At 42.3% G+C, this 13,792-nt stretch overlaps 1 long non-coding RNA gene across 1 annotated transcript; it reads right to left on the bottom strand.

Moving 5' to 3' along the window:
- Positions 1–1,064: 1,064 nt before the first annotated feature.
- Positions 1,065–4,369, bottom strand: LOC122479654. The gene is made up of 2 exons (XR_006296392.1): positions 4,258–4,369; positions 1,065–2,426 (listed from the first exon to the last, which is right to left on the bottom strand). It is a non-coding gene; the product is annotated as an uncharacterized LOC122479654 (long non-coding RNA).
- Between the last annotated feature and the right edge of the window lie 9,423 nt (positions 4,370–13,792).

The following is a 13,792-nucleotide window of genomic DNA, read 5'->3' as shown; positions in this document are numbered from 1 at the left end:
AAATCATGTGTCTAACATATGAGCAAGTATTAATTGAATGTGGGTTAGTTTTGCTAGGATTGGTGTCCATTATCCCATATCAACTATATGGAATACTCACAATTGCATTCAATCCTGGGCAAAAAAAGCCTGAAAGCAGATAGGCAGGGTAAGAAATAGGAGCTTTCTTCTAATTCAGATGAATTGCATCCCAAAAAGTCTGAGATCTCATCACCGCAGTCCCTGGTCATTTCTACCACTGTCTTCTACCCTTTTCTCAGACCAGGATTAGAATGAAGTTCTACCCTTCTCCTCCTCACACTCCATTCTAGAGACATGAAGCTCCTTGTTACATAGCCCTGCTGATTTGAGGCTCCCTGAAAACAAAATACTTTTGTTTCCAGGGCCCTCCTGAGCAAACACAGCTATTTGGCAAGTCACAGGATGACAGGTAGGAGTCTGGCACTGCTGCCATGGCTTTGATGCTTCCATATCTCTGGGTAACCCCAGGTGCCCTTCTTACTTCTTTAGCCCCTCCAATACTCTTATAACAAGCTCTCTGCATTAAACTCCTCTCTATTTCAAATAGCCGTAGTAGTCTCTGTTCTCATGACTGGACACTGACATCCTGAAACTTTTATAATATAAATTACACAGTGCAATCTTCTCCAGGGAGAAGGGAAGCGGCATTTAAAAAATGAGGGAAATAGATATGCAATCTCAAATGGTGGTGAATACAAGAACAATAACAAATCAGGCTTATTTCAAAAAGGGTTTCTCAAAAAGCTTAAGGGAGCCATATTGATGTCCACCTCAGCTCTTCATTGTTTCCTCTCAGTGAATTCATTTGAGCTCTCCACATGACTACAAGGCTAGGATGGGTCTGCAATATCTAATCTATCATATACAAGGCTTCTGAGAGAGAGCCCAAATCAGCAGAGCTCAGAAACAAGGAGCTTCCTATCTCTAGGGCAGCATATGGAAAAGAGAAGGAAAGAACTTCATTCCAATCCTGATGCTTGGGTCTCTATAAATAGTCTTCTAAAAACTAAAATTTTAAAAAAAAACTGAAAAATTAAAAAGTCTGGGTTTTAATCATACTTTATTTAACCAAACTTCTGTATGTTCACAACACAGCATAAAGAGAGCACTTTCAAAGATGATCAGCAAGCTTTCTCCATCAGTTCCCAACTGGAGCTGGGACTATTCTGTTATCTCAATTCTCTTAAAAACAGTGAGCAAGTAGGAGAGAGAGAGAGACAGAGAGAGACGGAGAGAGATTGTCCTTAGGAGGTATGCATGAAGCAACAATTACATTTTTTACTTAATAGGATCTTCTGTCCAAATCACTTGAGTAGCATGGCTATTTTTCATCACTAATGTTTTTCCAGCTTTATTGAGATATAATTGATATGTAACATTGTATAAATTTAACGTCCATAATTGCCATCTCTTTTTTTGTGCCAAGAACATTTAAGATCTACTCTTGTCAACTTTCAAGTGTAGAGTACAGTAAGTACTATTATCTATAATCACTATGTGGTACATCAGATCCCCAGAATTTATCATCTTCTAACCAGAAGTTTGTACTCTTTGACCCACATCTCCTCATTTGCCCTACTCCCTCCTAATCTTTTTTTAAGTTAGATTCCTCTGGGAATTCTAGTCCATCCTAATTTACTGACTTCACATGAATACTGTAGAAGTTTAGATTTTCTTGAAGATAAACATACATTAAATATCAATTCATTAAAGTTTAATTGGTTGGTTTTTTCTAGTCTAGTAAAAGCGGTAAGTCTGTCTTTCTAGCCAGGGAGGACAAGGATTTAGGTAAGAAAAAGAAAAAAATGGAATAAAAACCACCAATAAAATTGGGACTTGAAGGTAAATTTACAGTTGCAAAGCACATCTTTAGGATATTTTTCAACAACCTGAGTAAAATTGATATTCACATGAGGCCAAAAAGAGCGCAAACCCAAAGCATAAAGTTGATGGCTTCTGAGCAGCAAATCACCAGCAAATCCCAGGTGGGTAAGACAAGAGAGAAAAGGGGACAAAAACACCAAGCTGCAGTGGGTCTTTTGTCTTTTAATGCTTGCAACGCTGTTCCTCAGTGTTCCTTTTGGTTAAGGTCAGCAGCAGCCCCCAGAGCAGCAGTCAGATCCTTCAGCCTGTTGGCTGCTGCCACTGCTACAGCATTCAGAGCTCTGGTGTCTGTGGCAGTGGGACCTGCGTTGCCTGTGGTGGCTCAGACAGCAGCCACCACCCCCAGAGCTACAGCAGCCTCCGCCCCCAGAGCTGGAGCCACAGCCGGAAGAGACTTGGGGGCACTTGGGTGGACATTTAGGGGGACATTTAGGGGTGGGACACTTTTGCAGGCATTTGGGAGGGGGTTGGCACTGCTGCTGGTTCTGCTGACAGGACATCTTGGTGGGATTTCAGCCAACCTGAATGAGAAAACAGAAACATACCTAGAATTAACCTTCAGAGGCATTAAATTTCTCCCTCTTTTGAAATCCTTCCGCAGGGTTGGGGAAGGATATCTAAAATATGTGCACATCTTCCTTATCCATTCATCAGTCAATGGACACTTGGGCTGCGGTATATATATATATATATATATATAGACTATCACTCAGCCATAAAAAGCATGAAATCTTGACATTTCCAACAACATGGATGGATCCAGAGAGTATAATCCTAAGTGAAATAAGTCAGTAATAAAAAGACAAATGGGCGCCTGGGTGGCTCAGTCGGTTGAGCGTCTGACTTCTGCTCAGGTCATGATCTCGCAGTTCGTGAGTTCGAGCCCCGCGTCAGGCTCTGTGCCGACAGCTGGGAGCCTGGAGCCTGTTTCCGATTCTGTGTCTCCCTCTCTCTCTGACCCTCCCCCATTCATGCTCTGTCTCTCTCTGTCTCAAAAAATAAATAAACATTTAAAAAATTTTAAAAAAGACAAATACCCTATGATTTCATTCATATGTGGAATTTAAGAAATAGAATGAGGAAAAAAAAGGGGGTGGGAATAAAGAGAGAGGCAAACCAAGAAAAAGACTCTTAGCTATAGAAAACAAACTGATGTTACCAGACGGGAGAAGGGTGGGGGGGATGGGTGAAATAGGTGATGGGGATTAAGAGTGCACTTGTTGTGATGAGCATCAGGTGATGTATGGAAGTATTGAATCACTATATTGTACACCTGAAATTAATATAACACTATGCTAACTGGAATTTAAATAAAAACGTTAAAAAAAAGATCTAAGTGTATGTAAACTTAGGTGTTGAAGCATATGGTAATAGCTCTGTTGTTAACTCATTGAACCTAAACTAGGTTTAGTGTGTATTTCAAGTAACATCTTCATTCATGAAGATATAAGTGTTTGTAAACTTATGTGTAGCAGCCTGTGTGAATAGACTTACTAACCTCATTGAAACTACTACTTTACTTTTTTAGAGTGGTCTACAGTTCTTGATTCTTGTTTTTTTAATTTTTTTAATGTTTATTTATTTTTTAGAGAGGGAGAAAAAGAGAGAGAGAGAGAGAGAGAGAGAGAGAGTGTGTGTGTGTGTGTGTGTGTAAGCAGGGGAGGGGCAGAGAGAAGGAGACACAGAATTTGAAGCAGCATCCAGGCTCCGAGCTGTCAGCACAGAGCCTGATGCAGGGTTCAAACTAACGAGGTGTGAGATCATGACCTGAGCGAAAGTTGGACACTTAACCAACTGAGTCACCCAGGCGCCCCCACAGTTCCTGATTCTTAAGTGATTAAGAACAGCAGCTGAATTCATACATCAAGCAATATCCAAATGCTAGAATGAAATACTAGAATGGATATCTCATGTCCTTTCAAAGACATATTGAGTCCATATATATTGAGATATATATATGTCATAGATGTGTGTGTATGTGTCTGTGTCTGTGTGTATGTATATATGTGTACACACACACACACACACACACAGTATAAATTGGGGATCTGCACAGTCAGGGAAAAGCTTCCTTCGAAGCAATGGGCTCAGTGTTAGCAGGCCACTCACTGCAAGACTGTATAGTTCTTGGTCATATATCATCTCTGTCTCTGACTACATATATCACCTCCCCCTCTGACCACTAGCCCTCCTAAGTGGTTCCTGCTTGGTCCAGAGCATCAGTCCTGATTTTCTGTCCATGCCCACTGTTCTGTTCCACTCCACACTCCAGTCTGCCCCTCTCCCAGAATGGCATTCCACCTCCATCTCCACACTGCCCAGTGCCCCCCTGGGTCTCATAGAAACACTCACCCTGGTCTCAGACAACCGCAATCATGTCCCTGAGGAAGCTGAGGAGATGAGGTGCCAGCAGCAGGGACACCTTTTATATGGGCTCCAGGGCTGGGCTTCAGGTGAGCCATGCTTCTGGAAGGAGCAGGACGTGGCTCTTGCACAAGCAAAGCATGTGCAGGTTCTTCCTGACATTCCGTAGCCCATTGGTTCTTTCCACACTGAGCTAGAAGTGGGAACTCCCAACCTCAGGCAGCCTCAGGCAGGGCTTTGGGGGAACAAATATATATGTGGCATTCTGTAAATCATACTCTTCCCCTTGGCTCTGGTTCAGGTTTGTGGAGACCAAATTGCTGCTAGATAGAGGATGCTAGCACCGTGGTCTTTAAAATTCCTTTTCTAAGGAGGTTATGAATGCCTGTCTTTCCAACCTCTGTCTTAAACTCACCCTTGTCTATCTTTAAGAAATATCCCTTTGGCCTAGATCCACCTCCACATTGGGATCCAGTAGCTTCTATGCAAGGTTTACCAGGTGCCATGAGGCTTTTCTTCCCAACAGGTTCAGTAATGTTTGGTCTAGTGTCCCAGTCCAGTAGTGGGCTGGACAGCCAATGTGTGCATCCCTTCCCAACTCTGCATTCAGTGCTCTCAGTTTGGTAGCTTGAAATCTGCCATGGTGGAAATATTTGCATCTTTGAAATTGGCACCAATTCACATTCCTTTTTTTTCCCAGAAATCCCACTACTTAAACATTTACCAAGATACCACTTCCCAGGGCTCAATCCACTCCCCTGGAGTAAACATTGCTCTTTTCATTGGGTCAAGTCCATGAATCTGTGTGTGGGAATAAAGCCTTCAATCAAGGCACCAAAAATCTTTTACAGAGCTGCTTCTCTAAGAATCCTCCAGATTGGATCTTGGAGGTTAGCATATTTGTACTTGTACTTGGGTCAGCCTAGGGAGGTGGAGATATAAAATGGTCTTATGTATGGGCACATCTTGATTCTTGTTGAGAGTTGTGTCATGACTCTGCTCTGTCCCATGGAGTCCCCCCATGGAGACAACAATGAGAAGTCTGGTAGCCCTGTCTATGTTTCCACTAAGTTATAACCCTTCTCAGAAAGTCTCCCTCCCTCCTCTCCTTTCCTCCGATCTCTCTCTCTCTCTCTCTCCCTCCCTCTTTCTCCTCCAATACGTCTCTCTCTTTCTCTTGTTCACATACATGGACACACACACACACACACACACTCACTCACACACACAGAGACATGGGCACACATGCACCATGGTAACCATTAAGGAAACGCATGAGTTTTCTTAACATACAAGAAAATTAGGATACGGAAAGAGTTCTTCCCATAATTAGAAAAACAAACTAAAAAACAACACAAAAACATAACCCTTTCTTCTATCTCAGACCACAGACACCTAAGATGAGAAAATTTAGTGTTGAATGTTCCCAATTATGGAAAGTTCCTCTTGATAGCCAACTCTTTCCATGTATTTTCATAAGATACATTTGTTTATGTACAAATAAACAAAATACCTCTCACAAAGTACCTTCTCACAAAGTACCTCTAGAAACATCTATCATGAAAAATAGGTGCCTGATGATGACAAAGTTGATACTAGTGTTTTGATGATGAATGTGATACCAAGGACAAAGATGATTCAGTTCCAAGCTTGCATTCCTTCCCTGCAAGGACCAGGAACTAACTGCCTTTGTGTAACTTGGGCAACAAACTCAGAATGCATGTGCTGGGTAGGGTGGGAAAGAGTTTCCTGGCAAGCATCACTCTAGGAATGGCCTTCTGTCACTCAATGTTACATTACTCTCTGGCATACAGTACAGTGATTTACCATGTCTATACGTTATGCTATGCTCACCACTAGTGTAGTCACTGTCTGTCACTATACAACATTATTACACTATTATTGACTATATTCCCTATGCTGTACTTTTCACCCATATGACTTATTTATTTCATGACTAAAAGTGTGTACCTTTAACCTTTAGTATTCACTAATGTCTGCACAAGTAAGCATCATAAGCAAAGTGACTAATAAGCAGAAAAAAATAATAGGAAGGCTCAAGAGTGTGACCACTTGCAAGAGTGTGACCACCATGTTTGTTTCAGAGGTTCAAGATCTTGGGAAAGATGCAGAATCAAGAGGCAGAATCTCAGGGGTGCCTGGGTGGCTCAGTCAGTTAGGCACTGGACTTCAGCTGAGGTCATGATCTCATGGTTCATGGGTTCGAGCCACGCATCAGGCTCTGTGCTGACAGCTCAGAGCCTGAAGCCTGCTTCAGATTCTGTGTCTCCCTCTTTCTCTGCTCCTCCCTTGTTCAAGCTCTGTATCTCTGTCAAAAATAAATAAGCTTAAAAATTTTTTTGGAAAAAAAAAAAAAAGAGGCAGAGTCTCCTAACAGGATGGACTTAGGGGCAGCAGTGAGATCTCTAAGACTTATGTTGATGTTTTTGATGGACCAGATGAGGAAGATAAGGTTGAAAAGGTAAAATGTAGGCACAGGTCCTAACTAACTTGTAACCCAATAATTTTTAAGTAATTTTGTTCCCTTTATCCATAGCAGGGAGCCATAGTTCCAAGTGTGGGAGCAGAGTCCAATTTCTGGCCTTACTACCACCTTCACTTGTGACTTTGCAACAGTGACGTCACCTCTCCACACCTCAGTTTCTTCAGCTGTCCTCCTTCCAAACTCAAAGAATCAGTCTTCCAAAGACCTCAAATGTTATTCAGAAAAGTATGTACATAACTGTCTTAACAAATTCTAAAAAATACTTAATAAAATTCAATATTAGATCTCAATAAAAAAGATCTTAGAAAATTCTGAGAAATAAGATTATCTGTGAGATGATGAACACAATTTGTTTCACATAAGCAAAAATCATAATGTGCCAATTACCATTATAAATTAGTTTTTTGCTGAAATTTTAACAAATTAAATAGTATAGAAACATGTATATGATATATATGTAAAAGAAAGAATGACACAAAACTATCATCAAAGTAAAATAAAATAATTGATCTGAATATTGTTAGAATTAGTAAGAAAATTCTGTCAATTGGCCACATGCTATAAATAGGCAAACCCTGGGTTCAGTCTATGAGCTCAAGTCGCCCTTTATGTAAAGCCACTAACCATGAAATATTTAAATCACCTGACTAAAAATTATTCAGGACTCATATGAATGAACCTAGAAAGTCACCTACAAAAGAGTTGAATTATGAAGAATCATGCCATTCTCTTCTAAGGGAAGAGCAATTTATATAATTAATAAAATAACCAATCAAATTTGTAGCATTTGTTAGAGACACAAATGACTACATTATGTAACTTAATGAATTTCAAAATCACATGTGAGCAATAAGAAAATATAAGAGCTTAGAGATAACTGGTAATAGTTATTTAAAAATTCACAAAATAGAGGGGCACCTGAGTGGCTCACTCAGTTGAGCGGCTGACTTCAGCTCCAGTCATAATCTCATTCGTGGGTGAGCCCTGCTTTGGGCTCCCGCTGTCATCTCAGAGCCTGCTTCAGATCCTCTCTCTCTGCCCCTCCCCCACTTGCACGTGCTCACTGGCTCTTTCTCTCTGTCTCTCTCAAAAATCAACAAACATCGGGGTGCCTGGGTGGCTCAGTCAGGTAAGCATCTGGCTTTGGCTCAGGTCATGATATCTCAGTTTGTGAGTTCAAGCCCTGCATCCAGCTCTGTGCTGACAGCTCAGAGCCTAGCGCCTGCTTCAGATTCTGTGTCTCCCTCTCTCTCTGCTCCTCCCCTGTTCATGCTCTGTGTCTCTTTTTCCCTCAAAAATAAATTTAAAAAATGAATAAACATGTTTTTTTAATTCACAAAATAGAGAATTCAAAGAAACAATAAATATTTGGAAAAACGTTGACTCTCCCAAATAAAGAAATACAAATGAAAACAATAAAATATAATTTTATACCCATCATTGATTATTTTAAAGAGATACTCTCCAATTCTGTGTTAGAGCCATTAAAACCACCCTCTTACATAGTTCTGTTACAAAATCTTTATAATGAATTCTAAATTGGGACACTGAATCTTAGAAAATATTCTAAAATTCAAACAAAACTTCAGAATTTTAAGATGTTAAGCTTTGTGTTATTTACAATCATAAACACACAAACCATCTCTAGAACAAGGGTAGAAAAATAAAATGTTGATTAAATAAGAAGTGGTCATGATATAGGAGGTGATATCTTGAAGACTCTGCTACTGTGTCTGGGTCTACCCACTCCTGGTCTGAACCCTCTGCCCCAACAGATGCATCCCTGCTTTTGCTGCCATCATCTGAAGTAGCTCTGACTTGAAGATTGAATGGATCTCGCATTTGCTTCACATGGCAATGAAAGAGGTACACAAAATTAAAGATCTCATTATAACAGTTTCTGAGGATCCCAGCTCTGAGAAGGGGCTTCAATAAAATGGAATAAAACACAACTCTGATCATACAATTTGAACTTTATTGTTGAATAAGGTTAAAAGATCAAGAGCAAGTCTGGTTCCATACTAAACTTTGGGGATTATAAATCCACTGAGAATTCCAGCTGGAAAACCTCTTTAGTCTACATAAAGCATGATGAACCCAGGAGGTAGAGGGTAAAAAGATCAACAAAGAGGAAAAAGCATCTGGCCTGGGAAGGCCCAGGAATATCTGGCTTTTCCTTCTTTGCTCTTCAGTGGTCCCCCAGGTCGCTAGTCAGCAGCAACCCACAGAGCCCTGGCAGCAGCTGGAGCCTCCAAGGACTCACATTCATAGTGCCGGCTCTGAAGGAAAAGACGGGTCCTGTAGTGACCCAGACAGCTACTGCCACCCCCAGATATGAAGCCACTGCAGGAAGAGACTGGAGGGTGACATGAGGCTGGGCACTGGGGTGAGGGACGCTTTGGAGGGGTTGGTATTGCTGCTGGTTCTGTTGGCAGGACATCAATAGAGCAGAAGTCCAATACAGCTGAGAAAGAATACAAAATATTTTCATGTGCACTAAGCTAATCTAAGTAGTGTTACACCCCACTTTTACATCTTTTCGCCTAGAAATGAGTTAACCTTAGAAAACATTTAAAAAGTCATCCTGCAATTTCAATAAGTTTTATGTTGATCTATGCACTAAAGACAATGTTCTTTCATTCCACTTCCCAGATGAATTCTGTGTCTGGAGGGAATTAAGGAGAGTGGCACCAGCCTTTCCAGACTTGCATGAGGACCCTGTACCTGGGTAGAAAAGGGCATTCTTCAGAGACGTGCCTTTAGGAAGTGAGTCCCAGAGCAAAGCTGACATAGACTTAAGTACAGCTACTCTTCCCCATCCAGGAAAAGTGCCAGTTCCAGATGAGGCTCCTGACAAGTGTAATCAAGAAACATGGCATTTCTCAGAGCGCCTGTGTGGCTCAGTAGTTAAGTGTCCAACTTTGGCTCAGGTCCTGATCTCACCGTTCATGAGTCCAAGCCCCATGTCGGGCCCCATGCTGACAGCTCAGGAGCCTGAAGCCTGCTTCAGATTCTGTGTCTCCCTCTCTCTCTGCCCCTTCCCCACTCATGCTCTCTCTCTCAAAACTAAACAAATACTAAAAAATTAAAAAAAAAGAAACATTGCACTTCTATATTCCTATGTTAAAAAGTTGATTCTATTTTAGATACAAATAAAACAAATTAATTTCATATGTTTCCTCAAATATCACCTTCTCATGGCTGTATGATGGCTCCACCCATTCCTCCTCTGAAAACTCACCAGTTATGTCTCCATCCCTGCCCAAAATCTACCCAGGGCTTCCAAAAACATTCACCCTGGGCAGTGTTGTTTGCAGGTATCAGGACAGTGGGCAGGTATCAGGACATCTTTTATAGGAGAGCCAGACGTAGGCTCTGAGGTGAGCTATGGCCCTGGGTGAGGCAGATGGCAGCATCACACAACTGCTCTGTGTGCTGGGTTATCCCTGACATTCACCTGCTCCTTGCTCTGTCTCCTAAAGTCCTCCATCCAGCTGCCCTAAGACTATGGTCTCCAGTTGCCCAAAGCTAGAGTCAGGGTTCCTGACTGGGCATTTCTCAAGATAGAATCCCAATGACTGAGCCTTGGGACCATGTTCTGTTTGCTCAGGTCACCATAATCTTATATCTAGTATCACAAGGCATGGTATGTGACTGGCAGTTCTGATCTGGGTCATCTGAAAACATAAAGCAGATGTATAGTTGTTCAAGGACAAAGTTTTATATAATAAGAAGACAGAGCCATGGCTGCCAGTGGGTTATTGTAAATTAAGGCTCAAAACTATCATAATATAATTGGAAATGATATATATGTATTGGCTGATGTGGAGAACAAAGACTAAAGAAATGTAGGAAAAATTAAATTTCTTTACAACTTGCAGCCCATTTATAAATATTTGGGGCAAACAGAGTGACCATCCTCAAGGAACTTACAACTACCTTATTGTTAAGGCTTTGCTAAAGGCAAAAAGCAAACTTAGCTTGACATTAGCCAGACCTCCAGGATCCTCTAAGTCTTTAACATATGAAAATCCTTTGGGAAAATTCCGTTATCTCTACCCCCACAAGTTATTTTTTGACAGTCATCCTTCAAACATATGCTCCCCGATATATATATATGTATATATATATATATATATATATATATATATATATACACACACACATATCTGAAGGGTCTCATGACTAAGGTTTTGCTGTACAGTAGTAAATGACCTTATCTTAACAGCACTAGCCCCTCAAGGCCATGGAACCCTTGTGTCCAAATTCCTTAGAGACTTATGCTATCCCTAAACCCCACAACTAAAAAGTATATAATCAATTGCTCCTCACAGTTACAGTGCAGTCCTTTCTGAGCACAGATCCTGTCCCCATGCTTTAATAAAACCACCTTTTTGGACCAAGATGTCTCAAGAATTCTTTCTTCACTGCTCCTGAACCCCCACGTTACAGCACATCACTGGGTAAACAGTAAAACTCAGTTATTGAGTTGAGGGGCCCCCAACCATGAAAATATTGCAGTACATGTTCTCAGTGTTACAGAACCAGGCTGAAACGCTGGCGGAAAAACCAAGTGGCACTTGGAGATCTTGGTGGATTGGAGATTTATTTAACACCAGCGGGCTCAGAAGAGACTGTTTCTCAAAGGTCTGAGCCCAGAATGCAAGTGGGGAGGGTAATTTATAGCCAACAGCCTCCATATCTGTGGGAGTTTTCACATGCACAGCAAACAAAGGAAGAAGAAACCGGAGGAGGGGTCTCTAAGCTAGAGACCAGAGTTTGTTTTAGTCCAGCCAGCCATCTTTGGTGTACTTTATCCACTTCTCCAACATTCCCCCCTTTGATGCCTTAAAAAAAAAAACTTTTAGTAGGCATCACCTTTCAGTTTTACAGGTTGGTACTTTCAGAAGGCTAAGATATGTGCAGTAGTTTGGCAAGCAACAGCGTTTTCAATAAAACGTAGCATGGCATTCAGTATACAGGGGTCAATGGATACAAGTAAAATTATGGAGAGGAGGGCCCCACCAGGGCAGGTAGCCAGGATGCCCAAATCTGTGAGATCCCATCCTTTCCACTGATTGATACTTTCCTGTTGTCTACATTGAATTTTTTCCTTGAGTTCCTTAATCTTAGTTGTAACTATTCCTGAGTGGTTTATGAAAGAGCAACATTCCTCCCCCAGAAAGATCCAATTCCCTCCTTTTTCTGAAGTGAGGAAGTCGAGGGCTTACCTATTTTGGAGGGTCACTGCCACCAGAGAGTTTATTTGGCTTTGTAAGGTTACCAGAGAATCTGCCACCTGTTCCATGTCTTCATTTAGCTCTTGAGATAGTCTATGGTATAGTCCAATGGATAAATCTATGCCCCCTATTCCGGTTCCTTTTCCTGTCACTATCAGAACAGGTAGCAGGACTGCCCATTTAGCCTGGGACTTGGGGCTAAAGGCTGTTAGGTGCTGATCTTCAGTGTATACTGATATCTCTGGGGTTAGGAAGACAGAATAACATATCTGAGTCCAGTTGGCCTCTAAGCATCGGTAGGCTGAATTAGAACATAGATACAACACCCCAGGGGTTGAATATAGGATTGTATTACTCTTTAAGGTTATATTTCTTCCGTATAGAGAGGTACCGTTCATCACTACTGCTGTGGTGACTGCGGCGGCAGTGACCACAGTGGCAGTGGCGGCACCGACTGTGGTGGTGACTGTGGCAATAGCTACTGTGGCAGTGGCGACCACTGTGGTGGCAACTGTGGCAGAAATGGCTGTGGTGGCAATGACTGCAGTGGCAACTGTGGCGCCGGCTGCAGCACAGACCGCGGTGGCGACTGTGGTGCCGACTGTGGTCTTGGTGGTGAGACAGATGGGGGAGGAGTTTCAAGCTCAGGGGCAGTGGGGAGGGAGCTTGGTGAGTCATAAGGAGGTGGAAAGACAATATCTTCCTGTGCATCTCCTTTAAATATTAGAGGAGTGGTGCGTTGCTTCTTTGGCTTCCTGGGTGAGCCTCCGGATAAAGTGGCTAAAACCTTTGCCTGGCTCTGTTTGCTAACGATGAATCACACCCAAGGCGGGGGGATTTTGGACAATTTCAGGCCAGGAGTCAATGTATGGAAATTGATCAGAGTGGCCTGTGTTCCCTGTGACTATTAGCCAAACCCGCTGCACTATTTGAGCATCTAATGTCCCTTCTGGGGGCCATCTTACATTGAATATGGGCCATTCTAGTTCACAAAAGGTCCTTAACTTCTTGAGTGTCATTTTCACCCCATAATCTCCTGAAAATCCCTTTTTAAAATTTTTGAGCATGACCTCTAAAATCATAGGCTTACACTGTTTTGATCCCATTATTAATTTCTTTCTCCTGTTTGGTGTCACAAAGACAAACAAAGGGACGGTATCCCCTCGGATGAGAGGACCAATCAGACACTCTTCTGGTTGTGTTCCCAAGGGAAACTTTAGGTGAGGTTTGGCCATAAGGGACTCAGCTTTGTGACATGTGATCAGAATCTGATCCGATACTGCCCTAGACCTTATACACTCACCACAACACAGGAGAGCCCATTCAGACTCCATAGACTTTTGGAGACCTTAAGAGTGACTGTCCATGGAGCCACAAACTTGAAATCAACTGGCAAGCCTGGCTGAGTAGCACATTCACACACACACACACACACACACACACACGAGTCTATTACATTCCCTCCCACAAAATTCTCTACCTGTGAGACCTGTTAAGGCCTCCAGGAATTGATCAGGTCCCCCTTCCACCCTTTTGGGTGGGCCTGACTTCTTTGGGGCCCGGCCTTACCGGTTCCAACATCGGGTCCAGGTCTTCACCTACCAGGTCTCTTTGAGTCTGTGCAGGAACAATGGAGCGGGGCCAGCCAGAGGCAACTGAGAAGGAGACGGCTGAAATGCAGGCAGGGCGTGCCTTCTCCCTTGCCATCTCTCACTCGTCACCGCCTCGCTGTTTTCCCAAACTGGTGGCAACAATGGGCCAGCAGGGTTGGGTTTCC

The sequence above is a fragment of the Prionailurus bengalensis genome, chromosome C1 (assembly GCF_016509475.1).
Source record: "Prionailurus bengalensis isolate Pbe53 chromosome C1, Fcat_Pben_1.1_paternal_pri, whole genome shotgun sequence".
Taxonomy (NCBI): domain Eukaryota; kingdom Metazoa; phylum Chordata; class Mammalia; order Carnivora; family Felidae; genus Prionailurus; species Prionailurus bengalensis.
Note: the sequence above shows the minus strand (reverse complement) of the source record. Positions and strands in the feature narration are given on the sequence as shown.